Source organism: Spermophilus citellus (genome assembly GCF_964194105.1).
Source record: "Spermophilus citellus genome assembly, chromosome: 5".
NCBI classification, from domain to species: Eukaryota; Metazoa; Chordata; class Mammalia; order Rodentia; family Sciuridae; genus Spermophilus; species Spermophilus citellus.
The window spans coordinates 20,992,313-21,005,186 of NC_138186.1; positions in this window are offsets into that span (position 1 = coordinate 20,992,313).

Genomic DNA, 12,874 nt, shown 5'->3' on the forward strand with positions numbered 1-12,874 from the left:
ATTATACTCCATATATGTATGATATGTCCAAATACATTCTACTGTTATGTATAACTAAAAAGAACAAATAAAAACATGATGCAGGTTATTGCAATTGGGCAGATTCAATTACTAAACTTAGTTCTACCTCTTACCAGTGACCTTGGTTAGTTACTGGCCTCAGTTTCCTCATCTGTATAATAGGGACTTTCAAAAAAAATCATCCACCTAGAATTGTGGTAACGTTTAAACAAGAGCAAAGTAATGAACCCACAGCAGCGAACCATAAACGAGAGGGTGGGAATGGCTTTGAAGAGTGGTTTTGACTCTGCCTTTTGGCCTGTCCCAGAGAAATTATTAGTATATATATTTTTGAAACTGTAACTTGTCTCTTGTCCTATTCTTTCAGGTATGGACAGTTTATTCACAAATCCAGCCATTCTGGGTACCCATACCATTTCACTCAGGTGGTGCTTCAGTCATTAAACTCTCTGAGTTTGGAAATTATTTATTCTTTGGAGTGGTCAACTTAGAGCATTTGGTTTCTGGGCTTAATCCATGCTGTGTTCCAAATGTAGTTTTTCTGAGATTTTGTGGGAGAAGATGGGTGTTCTAGAGAAAGAGAATCTTATAACATAGACTTCTCTGGAGTAATCAAAAAAGCCAGGTTGGGGGTTATGGGATGGTCTATGCTGAGATTTTTTTTTACTCTGGTCTCACCACAAACATTCTTCTGTTTAACATCCTCCGGCCATGGAAATGTAATGGTTAGCCTGGCTTACAAATGGGAGAGACGGTTCTAGAGGCTGTAAAATAACTCACTGGAAGCGTACAGGCTGGTAATGAGATTAGAGACTCAATTCTCAGACATCACACAGAATAAAATACATATTCAAATGCCCTCCCCTACCCTTCAGGAGGCCCGGACATGCAACCCAGTAGATGTTATGCAAATACAGAGGGTAGGTATTAGTCAGGAAAGTGATGAAAATAGAAAGAAAATAATCTCCAGACGGCTCTTTTCCTTAAAGAAAAGATGTGACTGGCTCCGAATTGCCCCCTGAGAGGACGCCTCCTCCTCCTCTCCGTCCCGGCTGGCTCTGAAGAATACAGAGTGGATCAGCAGCTCTGGGAAGCCTTATGCAAATAAACCCCCGCCTGGTTTCCAGCATCCAGGGCGCCCAGGATGCTAACAGAGCTGCAGCAATCAAGCGAAAAGGAGGAAAAAGAATGCAATGATTATTTTCCTCTTTGTCCCTTGTGGTGAGACATGGTTACTCTCAATCTATTGTTGGAGTTGATTACATTTTCCTATCTCTACCTTCCTTACAGGTAGTGCTCTTAACTGATTAAAATTATTAGCATATTTCAGTAGAAATTCTGACAGCAGACCTGTGCCACCCAGGGATCGATGTCTTCTGAGTAGAGGAACGAAACTGGAAGTTTAGGACATTCCCATTCATAAAGTTATGTATCCACAGACTCTCTCCTTGATGGTTCTCTGCCTTCTAGTATAGACTGACTGAAAGCCAGAAGGTGTAAGTGAATTTTAGAAGGAGAGCATGAGAGATCTGTTAGGACTCATCCAAAGTGCCATTTAAAATTTACTAGAAAGGTCTGAAATGAGTGCTTCTCAAATTGGGAATGCAATCTATAAATAGGCTTGTTACCACGGAGAAATTGTTCCCTCAAAATGGGTGAGAAGATTCAGGCAAAAATAAATGGTGTGGCTGGGGTACCTGTGGCACAGTGGCAAAGCACCTGCTTAGCATGTTTGGAGCCCTGGGTTCGATTCCCAGCACCAAAACCCAAACCCAACAAACAGACAAAAAAAATAGAAATAATGTTATGATGTCTGGATGTGTAAACAGACACACACACAAATCTTATTATCCAGGTAGTAGCATTCTATACAAAGTGAAGCTAGCATCGACACTAAGGAAATGTAAAGCAACATTTTAAAAGAGTTCACTTTGATTACCGTCAGGGACACAGTCACTATTGCTTACATTACACAACAAGTTCCTTCTACTCTGAAAACAAAACCACGGTGGAATTAAAAATTGATAATGGAACTTATCAGAGACACCAGATGATCAGGTTCTAGAATATCATCTTTCTCTCCCTGCAGTGTCCAAGAGCTGGGTTAATTCATGATCTCTTAGGCTGATGTGTTAGTCAATTTGGTGTCACTAACACAAACACCTGAAATAATAAAATAAGTGGGTGGGGGGATGAGGGGGTATTCCAGTGCCCAACTACTGCTGCTGACAAATCTGAATTTTTAAAAGATAAACAATAATCCTGAGACCTCCACAGCTTCTTCTCAAGGCATGGAGTGATCATTTATCTTTTATTAAGAGGCAACCAACAATAGAAAAGAATTCTCCAGTAACACAGGCACTACTCTCACTGGATTAGCCACCTCCTTGTAAAAATTGGTTGAGTCAATGCATGAATGAGTGGCGAAAGTTTGGGAAAGGTGTGGACAAAAGGGGACTTTTGAAGTGCTGGATAAATAAATTTAGATTCAATGGGAAAATATACATGAAAGACACACATGCTTATTTTGGGAAAATAGACATAGGTTTTGTGTCTGCATTTATATCAGGAAAAAAAAAAAAAGACTTCTCTCAAGATGAGCAATAAATCTTCAGGGCCTTTAGGAATCTCATTTCCCTAGGAAGTGTGCCGCTCACATGCGTTGTCATAGAATCTTTTTAAAAATGTGGGTCTCCAGCCATGTTGTTTCACTGAGGAACCTGGTAGACTCCCAGCATCCCTCACACTCCTCACTGCCCACCCGCCACCAGCAAGGAGACCATGTCCCTCCTCTGGCAGAAAAGATCCTGGAAAGGCCATTTGTTTGAAAACACCCCTTATGGCTCAGAACCAGTGCACGACAGGGGAACACGCAGCTATCACAGAGTAAACCTCAGGAGGCAGAAGCCAGCCACAGGCTTCAGGAACACATGTACAGTCAAGTATCTAATTGGGGATAATTTGGAGTATGTGGAAATATTTCCAGCCACCTTATTATTAAATTGCTTGACATTCAATATTTACGTGAATTAGTTAAATGGCATGAAAAATTAGCCTAAAGAATATCCTTAGGGGGCTGGCGGGGGGGGGGGGGGTAGTAACTCAGTGGTAGAGCGCTTGCCTAGCATGTGTTCGATTCTCAGCACCACATATAAATAAATGAAAATAAAGTTGTATCAACAACTAAAAAATAAAATTGATTAAAAAATATCCTTAAAAAAAAGAATATCCTTAGGTCTATTTGTTTTCCTATGAGTCTCTGATTTGAACAAGGGTATTTCCAGACTTAGCGTTGCTTTCCCCTCACCCATCACCCTTCCTCATTTCTAGACACTGTGAAATAAAATGAGAAACCCAACAATAGGGAAATGAAATGAATCAGATGAACCCAGTTTCTGCCCAATATCCTGAGTTATCAAATGTATTCATTTTGGGGGGGGAAGCTACTTCAATCCCTTTTTGGAATGAGATAGTTATAAGTTCAGGGGTCCCTCCATATACATGGGATCCGTATCTGTGAGTTCTGCATCCAAGGATTTGACCAACCAAGGATCAAAAATATTCAAAAAGAAATTGCACTGGACTGAACACTTAAACTTTTTTCTTGTCATTATTCCCTAACCAATACAGTATAACAACTACTTGCATGGTATTAGAAGTCACCTAGAGATGATTTTAAATATGCAGGAGGATGGGCACAGGTTCTATGCAAATACCACATCCTTTTTAGAGAAGGAGCTTGAGTTTCTGCAGGTTTTCACGTCCCTGAGGTGTCCTGGAATCCATCCACAGGGGACACCAAGGGACAACTGCAATTGAACAGTATGCGTGCAGTTACATTCTAGGAAGAATGACATTTCTTCTAATGTGGGACTCAAAATTATTGGAATTAATTCATTAGAAAATACTCTCCTCAATGCCATTTTCTCTCTAATGAAAAATACTGACAACATGTCAAAACCTGTTTCCCTGAAGGGAGCCCCAAACAGCAAAATTAATCACCAAGAACTGTTATCTTTGAGTACTAAATTACATAAAGGCCTCTGAAGACTAGACAGGGCTTAAACTACACCCGGGTGTGGTTGTGGGTGTGAGATGTGGAGAGCGTGTGAGCTTTGGCTGTTTGCCAGGCATGCCCACACAGCTGCCCAGGCTAGACAGCTACGCCAGAGGCTTGACCATTTTTCGATGTGGTTGAAAGGGCCATTTAGGCTCTGTCAAGGCAGCTACTCTTGTGTTGTCTGTCTTTCAAATGCAGTGCACTTGCAAACCAAGAAAATGTACTGTCAGACAGGGATTTGCTGATGCTGAATTTGGAGTGGAGTTTCAGACAGAGTATAATCAGAATCAAAAGAGATGCCAGTCTGCTGAACTTCGAAATGGGTTATTAACAAAAAACAAAATCTGTGGAGCAGTCTGCAATTGCTTAGCTTCTAAACAATAGCTGTAGTTTAGTCCAAGATTGGGCATAAAAACCAGTATTGGTTTTCTAGGGGGAAAAAAAGTATGTATGAATATATATATATATTTTTGGGGGGGGATTGGCAAGAGAGTGGTGGCAATAAAGACCCCGAAACAGAATTGTGTGCGTGCATTTATTCTCTCTCTCTCTCTCTCTCTCTCTCTCTCTCTCTCTCTCTCTCTCTCTCTCTCTCTTTCTCTCTCCACCCAGAGGTCCAATATAAGCAGTATAAACAATTTTTATTAGATAAATAGGAAGTAGATGTTCCAGTTTTTCTTAGTTCTCCTTCAATCATTGATCCAAATTGGATTTGGGAGAGAAGACAGTTCTTTTTCTAAATCTTTAAACATTTATACATTTATGTTTTCCATCTTGGCCTATGATATCTGTTCTGGACCGAACCCAGGTTGTTTTGAATGTCTGAATTACAGAGCCCCTGGGAAAAGAGGTTTCAAGTATTGTCCTGCCTGGGTAATTGTCAGAACAATTCATCCTGACAACTAGTACAAATGAACTGGAGTCTAGAAAAGTCACTCCTTGAATAAGACGGTAGATTTTGTTTCATTGCCCTGGGCTTTTTCCTGGTTTCAGTTCACCAAACACTTTACCTGAGCAGAATGTAATTCTCCACTGAGAAGGTGTACACAACCACAAGACAATGTAGAGCAGAAAGTTGACAACCAGCCAAGATACTTGGGACAATACAGACCACTAAGTAATTTGGTAAGTAATAAGGTAAGTAATTTGGGCCATACTTCAAAATAAATATTCTGGCCAACTAGGGGTGAGGGGAGAAAGGTAAAATTATAGATTTTACTGATATAGCCATCTGCATTGAGCAAACCCAGGTACAGATATATTAATACAGCAGTTTCCTCCCCATCTGTAAGTCTGCATTTTGCAGTTTTACTTACCCATAGTCAACCATGCATCCAAAATGTTAAATAGAAAACTCCAGAAATAAAAAAATAAAAACTTTTAAATCATACTTCATTTTGAGCAGCATAATGAAATCTCGAAACATCCCAGACGGGGTGTGAATTATCCTTTTTTTCAGTGTATCCATTCTCTATATGCTATCCCCTCATTAGTCACTGGGTACCCATCTGGATCATTAGATCGACTGTCAAGATATCACAGTGCTTGTGTCCAAGTAATTTATTTTACTTAATAATGGCCCCAAAGCACAAGACTAGTGATGTCAGCAAATGTATTATAGTCTAGTGTTATAGTTGTACCATTTTATTATTACTTGCTATTGTTAACCTCTTGCTAGGTCTAACTTATAAATTAGACTTTGCTATAGGTATGCTGGTATAGGAAAAAAAAATATAGTGTATATCAGGTTCAGTACTCTCCATGGTTTCTAGCATCCATTGGGGGCTTGGAATGTAGCCTCGGCAGTAAGGAGGGTGTAAACAAAATGAATTTGGTGATTCCTCTCTGAAACTGGGAATGGCTTCCTCGTGCTGAGAGTAGAGGCTGGGTGGGGGGCCAGATGGGGACCAAAGAAGCTGAAAATGGAAATTGTCTCCAGCCCCTGCCTGTATAGCACAAGTTGATGAGATCTGCATGAGTACATTCTTTGCCATTTTTTCTCACTCCTCTGACTCTTCTTTAAAAGTTCTGCTCACCTTCAGGGATTCTGATGATGGAATTTCTGGAACAATTAATTTTCTTCTCTCTTCCTTCAAAGATGGCTTTGAATAAAACCTGTTTTTCTACCGATTGGACTGAATGTTGCTGGAGCAGCAAGCCTAGCCTCTCCTTCCCTGGGTTGGTACTGGGGCCACCTGGTAACAGGGGGATGACTGTATACATGAAAGCCAAAATGGAAATCGGAATGTGGTTATTTTTGTCACGTAAGAGGGTCACCTGGAACTCTGAAGTCCTCTTGACTGGTAGTAAGGTATCTTCAAGTATTCATATAATATTCCCCCACTTCCTTAGACCAGACTTCAAAAAAATAATCACAATTATTATGTCAGGAATACAAAGAGAAATAAACCAAAGTTTCTCCCCTCAGGATATGAGATTCCAAAAGGAAGGCTCTTGAGATTCCCATAGGAAGACCACAGAAGATCAAGAAATAATGGTTATGCCTTAGAAAGAAAGGAAAGGAAATGTCTAGAGTCAGGTGGGATATGGGGCAGGGAACGTAGTGGCCGGGGTGCCTTGGCACTGGATGGGAAGGGAATTGAGAATAAAGAGGACCAATTGGTAGGCGGCACATGCTGCCCCATGGATGCCAGCCACGCCTCGTGCACTGCAGATGTCTAGGATCTGCTTTCCTGTCCTTGTTGGGCCAAGACCTGGCTGTATATGACTTCCCTTGAATGGCCCAAACAACATAATTCCTCCAACACAGCAGGGTTTTGCTACTCAGTAATGCTGCTGGGAATAAGTCCAAGTCTTTTTAGGTGGGAGATGTTAAATGGTAGGATATACTAACTATTGCAAATCTGTGTCCATTCTGATACGTGTAAAAGGATGTATTCTATCCACATCTTTTCTGCAATACACTGACTTTATAAGGTGAGAGGCACTGGGATGCATCCTTGGTCTTCCACACCATGAGCTTTTGCTCACTTAGTCCTAAGTGTCTGATCATGTGATCAGACTGAGACTGCACCGAATGGGCAAGATGCTTGGCATGTAGACACGAGCAGATGTCCAACGGAGTGAGCATCAACCCAAATCTCCAGCCACAGCTCCTTGGACAAGCCTGAAGGAACTACATCCCCTTTCACTGACTCATAGAATAAAAAGCTTACTGAGTACCAGCCTCAAAAGTCTTCATGTTGTGTGATACAACTAATGCATTCAGGACAATACCTCTGCCCCGCAGAGCTTGAATAATTTCACAACCGACGTTCACTGCAGTTAAGTGATGATTAAAGTCCCCTTTCAGCTGGAAGTTTAAATGATCCTCTTGAAGTTGAGTTGACTATCTAACTTGGGGGATTTGGATATAAAATGCAATATTCTGGACCTAATTTACGTGGGGCTCTTTTGTTGAGGGAGGTGTGCAGTAAACTCAGACTTATCAGGAATAAAGAGGCTTGAAATACAGCTGCTGCCACATCTGTCACCGTGTGGCTAACTGTGAAACTGTCTTATATGCTCCATGAATACTTTAGGAAGTTGTGATACCCACTCTGTAAATATTCTGTGAAGTTGTCTTACATGATTTTGAGTACCCCATGAAATCGTTTTAAGGAAGGTTCATTTTATTTTACTTTTTAAATTTTTCTGTGTATTTTTAAAAATTGTTAACTGATATCCCCAAATTTTAAAAGCTGTACACAGTAATGGGGTACCCATGTACTGTTTGATACATGTGTATATGCATTGTATTATGTTTAAATTAAATTAAGCATATTTTTTCCTCAGATATTTATCATTTCTTTGAGGTAGAAACTTTCAAACTCCTTTTTTCTGGCTTTTTGTAACATACACTGTATAATTGTTATCTATAATTGCCATACTGTGTACTAGTACCCCAGAGCTTCTGTTCCTATCTGACTGTAACTTAGAACCCATTGGTTAACTTTTCCCTATCCCTCCACCTCCTGCCCCATTGTGGTTGGTCTCTGGTAGCCACGTTCTACTCTCAACTTTTATGAGATGAACATTTTTAGATTGCACCTATGAGTGAGACCATGCAGTACTTGTCTTTCAATGCCTGACTTACTTTCTTGAACATGATGATCTCTAGTTTCCTCCACGTGGTTTCGAGAATTTCATTCTTTTTTATGGCTGAGTACTACTCCATTGTGCACAAGAAACAAATTTTCTTTATTCACTTCTCAGCTGATGTGCTCTTAGATCATTTTCATTTTTTTGGCTATTGTGTATAGTGTTCAGATGTCTCTTTGACATGTTGACTTCATTTCCTCCAGGCATATACCCATAATGGCTGTTCTAATTTACATTCCCACCAACAGTGTGCAAAAAATCCGTTTCTTTCCTCCACATCCTCACCAGAAATTGTTTTCTTTAGACTTTTTTATATTAGTCATTTTTACTGGGGTGAGATGATACCTTTGTGTGTTTTTGATTTGTATTTTCCCTATAATTTGTGTTGTTGAGCATTTTTTTCATGTACGGATTGGTCATTTTTATTTTGAGAAATGTTTATTTAGATCTATTGCCCATGTTTAAATTGGATTTTTTTTGTATTGAGGTTTTGGAATTCTTGATATAGTCTAGATACCAGTATCTTGTCAGATTTATACATTGCAAACATTTTCTTTCATTCTGTAGGTTATCTCTGCATTCATTGAGTGTTACCTCTGTTTTACAGAAGCTTTTTGTTTTATGTAATCTGTCTATTTTTGCTTTTATTTATTATGCTTTAGATGTCTCAATCAAAAATTTCTTCCCATTCCAATGTCCTGAAGCATTTCTCCCTAGGTTTTCTTCTAGTAGTTTCATAGTTTTAGGCCTTACATGTAAGTCTTTAATGTTGATCTTCATAACTGGTGAGAGATAGGGTCTACCTTCACTTTTATGAAGTTATTTTTCAGATTCTGTAAACACTCTATGAAGTTATCTTACGTGCTCCATGAATACTCTATGAAGTTACCTTATAAATTCTACGTAATATGTGTCTTCTATCATAGAAGATATTGACTGACTTTGTTTTACTTTTTCCTTGACCTTTGGCTCAATGAATAGTCATTGGTTTGAGACTAATGTTAATATGATTGATAAAATCCTGTGGCTACTCATGCTGATAGTTAATCTCAGCCTTAATATCATGGTGAGAATAGCAGAAGAAATAAATGTGTTCTCAATGCAGAAAGTAGGGCCTTACCCTTCTCTTTTTTTAAAAAAAAATGTACAGCTTGATGTTTGAAATTATGCATATATTATCTGAATTCTATAAAGAGTAGAAAGATATTATTTTTCCTCCCCAACATTTTTTTTTGTGTGTAAAATTTTTCACGTATTCACAAAAGGTGAAAAAATAAAATAATATGATAGGGCCTGAATCCCTTCTCTCTGATACCACAATTATTAACATTTTGCTATAGTTCTTCATATATCTATATATTTACCTATCTGTATTTATTTATTGCAGGATCAGTTGAAAGGTGATACATCATAATGCTTTCATACTAAGTACTTCAGCCTACAAACCCTTAAAAAAAAAAAAGGACATTTCTATTACAAAGTACCATTAATATGCTGCCTTAGTCAGTGTTCCATTACTATAACAAATTCCGGAGGTAGAAAACTTTTTTTGTGGGGGGGGGGGTATTGGGAATTGAACCTAGAGGTGCTATGCCACAATTCTAGCCCCTTTATTTATTTATTTATTTTTGACAAGAAGTAAACTTGTCGTCCTCCGGCTTCAGCCTTCGGAGTCACTGTGATTACAAGCATGATGGGCCACCATGCCCAGCTTTGAGTTAAATAAACTTTTGAGGAGAAAAGGTTTATGGTTCACAGTTTGGGTGGTTTCCGTTTATGCCATTGGTCCTTCAGTGCATGGCCTGTTTGGGGCCTGTGGCAAAGCAGCACATCATGGCAGCAGAAGCCACTCACCTTGTGGTGGTCAGGAAGCAAAGAGAGTGATGCAAAGGGGTCAGTGCTTTAGTCCCCCAAAGGCCAATCTGTTGTAGGTTTGGGCCCCAACCCTTAACACTCTAGGGAGGTGGTGGGACTTTAGGACGTGGGGCTGGTGGAAGGAAGTTAGGTCATTGGGGGAGTGCCCTTAAAGGGGATGTTGGAGCCTCTTGGCTGCCATGAGATGAGCAGCCTCCTCTGCCATATGTTCCTGTCCAAAAGGGACTGGGTTAACCATGGACTGAAACCTCAGAAAACATGAGCCAAAACAAACCTTTTACCCTTACAAGCCATTTGTTTCAGTTTTTTTTTTTTTTTTTTTTTTTTTTTTTGGCCATGGTGATGGAAAGTTGACCAGCACAACTAGAGTCCCAATATCCCCTTTAAGGCACACCCCCAATAACCTAAATTCCTCGCACTAGGCCCCACCTCTTAAGGTTACACCACCCCTCAATAACACCACAGGCTGGTGATGAAGCCTTCAGCACATGGGGAGATTCTAGGCCCAAACTCTAACATACACGTAGAAAAATAAACAGAAATTCTAAAATAGCATATTAATCCTGTTTATATTTAAGTTTTCCTAGTGATCTAAGAATTATTCTTTATGCTTATTATGTGGTTTTATTTTTATATACTAGGTATTTTAGTCTGCTTTTTCACTGCTATGACTTAAAGACCTGACAGCACAATTGTGGAGGAGGAAAAGTGTGTTGGGGGGCTCATGGTTTCAGAGGTCTCAATCACAGATAACAGGCTCCATTCCTCAGGGCTTAAGGTAAGGCTGAACATCATGGCAGAAGAGTGTAGTGGAGGGAAGCAGCTCACATGATGATCAGGAAACAGAGGGAAAGAGCTCCACTTACCAGATGCAAATATATACCCTAAAGCCATGCCCCCAGTGCCCCACCTTCTCCAGCCACACCCCACCTGCCTTCAGTTACCCCTGGACTAATCACATCAGTTAATTAATTCACTGATTGGGTTAAGGCTCTCACAACCCGATCATTTCCCCTCTGAACCCTCTTGCATTGTCTCACATGTGAGCTTTTGGGGGACACCTCACATCCAAACCATAACACTAGGAGTGACTATATTGACACATGGGCCTTTCTAACTATTGTCAGAAAGCAGGGCTTAAGGGGCTGTTCTAATGCTGAAGTTGTCATTTATACTCCTAAACTGAGTTACCTGGAGGCACGTGCTATTTGACAACAAAGTTAACCTGGTGAAGCCACCAGAAATCTATATTTGGAAACATGTGAAAAACAATGAAATAATATAACTGAAATTTTCCCAGGTCCAAATCACCATGGACACATTTTAGGGCAGATGACACTGGGATCCTGATTGTTCCGTTGTCCGTGCATCAGAGCAGTTGCTGGGCTGCAGGATCTTTCAGTGGCCGCTCCTTGCCCTACCACCATGCAGCAGTGAGAAGCTCCTCAGATGTCATTGTGAGGAGTAATCAGATTCAGACAAGCTTTTCATGTGAAGGGAAGCCTGTCCAATCTGTGTATTCAGTTGGTTTTAAAAAGCACAGGGAAATGCCTCCAATCAGCAAAACAGAATACCTGCACTTTGCCCCAGGCCAGCAAACATGACCTCAGTCATTTGCTGTTCTTGGGATAGAGTAGTCTACAAAGCAAAAAGCCTTCCACAAGTTTACCTCGTAATTAGGGGACAGTTCACAGATATCTCACACACACACACACACACACACACACACACACACATATCCTCTGAAGAAACATAAAGCACAGTTTGAATGTGTCTCCTGAAAGTTCATGTGTTGGAAACTTAACCCCCAAATTCATGTTGATGACATTTGGAGGTGGAGCCTCAGGTAGGGAAATTAGGACTAGGTGAGGTCATGAGGGTGGGCCATCACAATGGCATTAGCTAGCAGCTTTCTAAGAAGAGGAAGAGAGACCTGATCTTGCCTGCTTTTGCTTCCTCACCACATGATTCCTTCCACAATGTTATGACACAACAACAACAACAACAAGTCCCTCATCACATGCAGGTGCCATTCTGTTGGACTTCCCAGCCTCCAGAACCGTAAGAAATAAGTCTCTATTCTTTATAAAATACCTTGTCTCAGTTATTCTCTGATAGCAACAGAAAACAGACAAAGACACATAGCAAAGAGAAAGAGTGTTGAACAGGAGTGTGCCCCTTCAGGCAGGAGGTCAAGGGTGACTTCTGATGTCTTAAAAATGGTGGATTTGAGCAGAGATCACAGAGGGAGATCCAGGAGGACACAGGGCAGAGTGTTAGGTGGATGCAACAGTTACTGCAGGACACTGAGGTGAGGCCTTCCTGGCATATTTAAGGAGCAGACTAAGAATGTGAGTGTGTCAGGGAATATTGGGATGGCAAGGTGACAGAGGCAGCCACGGGGAAGTCTTGTAGGCTAGGCTAACATTTTGGAGTTTAATTCTAATACAGAAAGTCACTGGAGGGAAGCCATTTGAAATTCATGTTTGGTAATTGAATGGCTTGTTATCCAGCCATTCCTCACCTCCTTCTTTCTTCTTCTTCTTCTTTTTTTTTTTTTTTTTTTGGTCCTGGGGAATGAACCCAGAGGTGCTTAACCACTGAACCACATCTCCAGCCCTTTTTATTTCAAGATAGAGGCTCACTAAGTTGCTGAAGCTGGCCTTGAACTTGCAATCCTCCTGCCTCAGCCTCCAGAGCCACTGGGATTACAGGAGTGTGCCACCACACTGGGCACCTCCTTATTTTTCAACATTTCCCTAGGCCTTAAATTCTGATTTATGTACTTTTTATTGTACATATGTTTTGGGAAGTTAT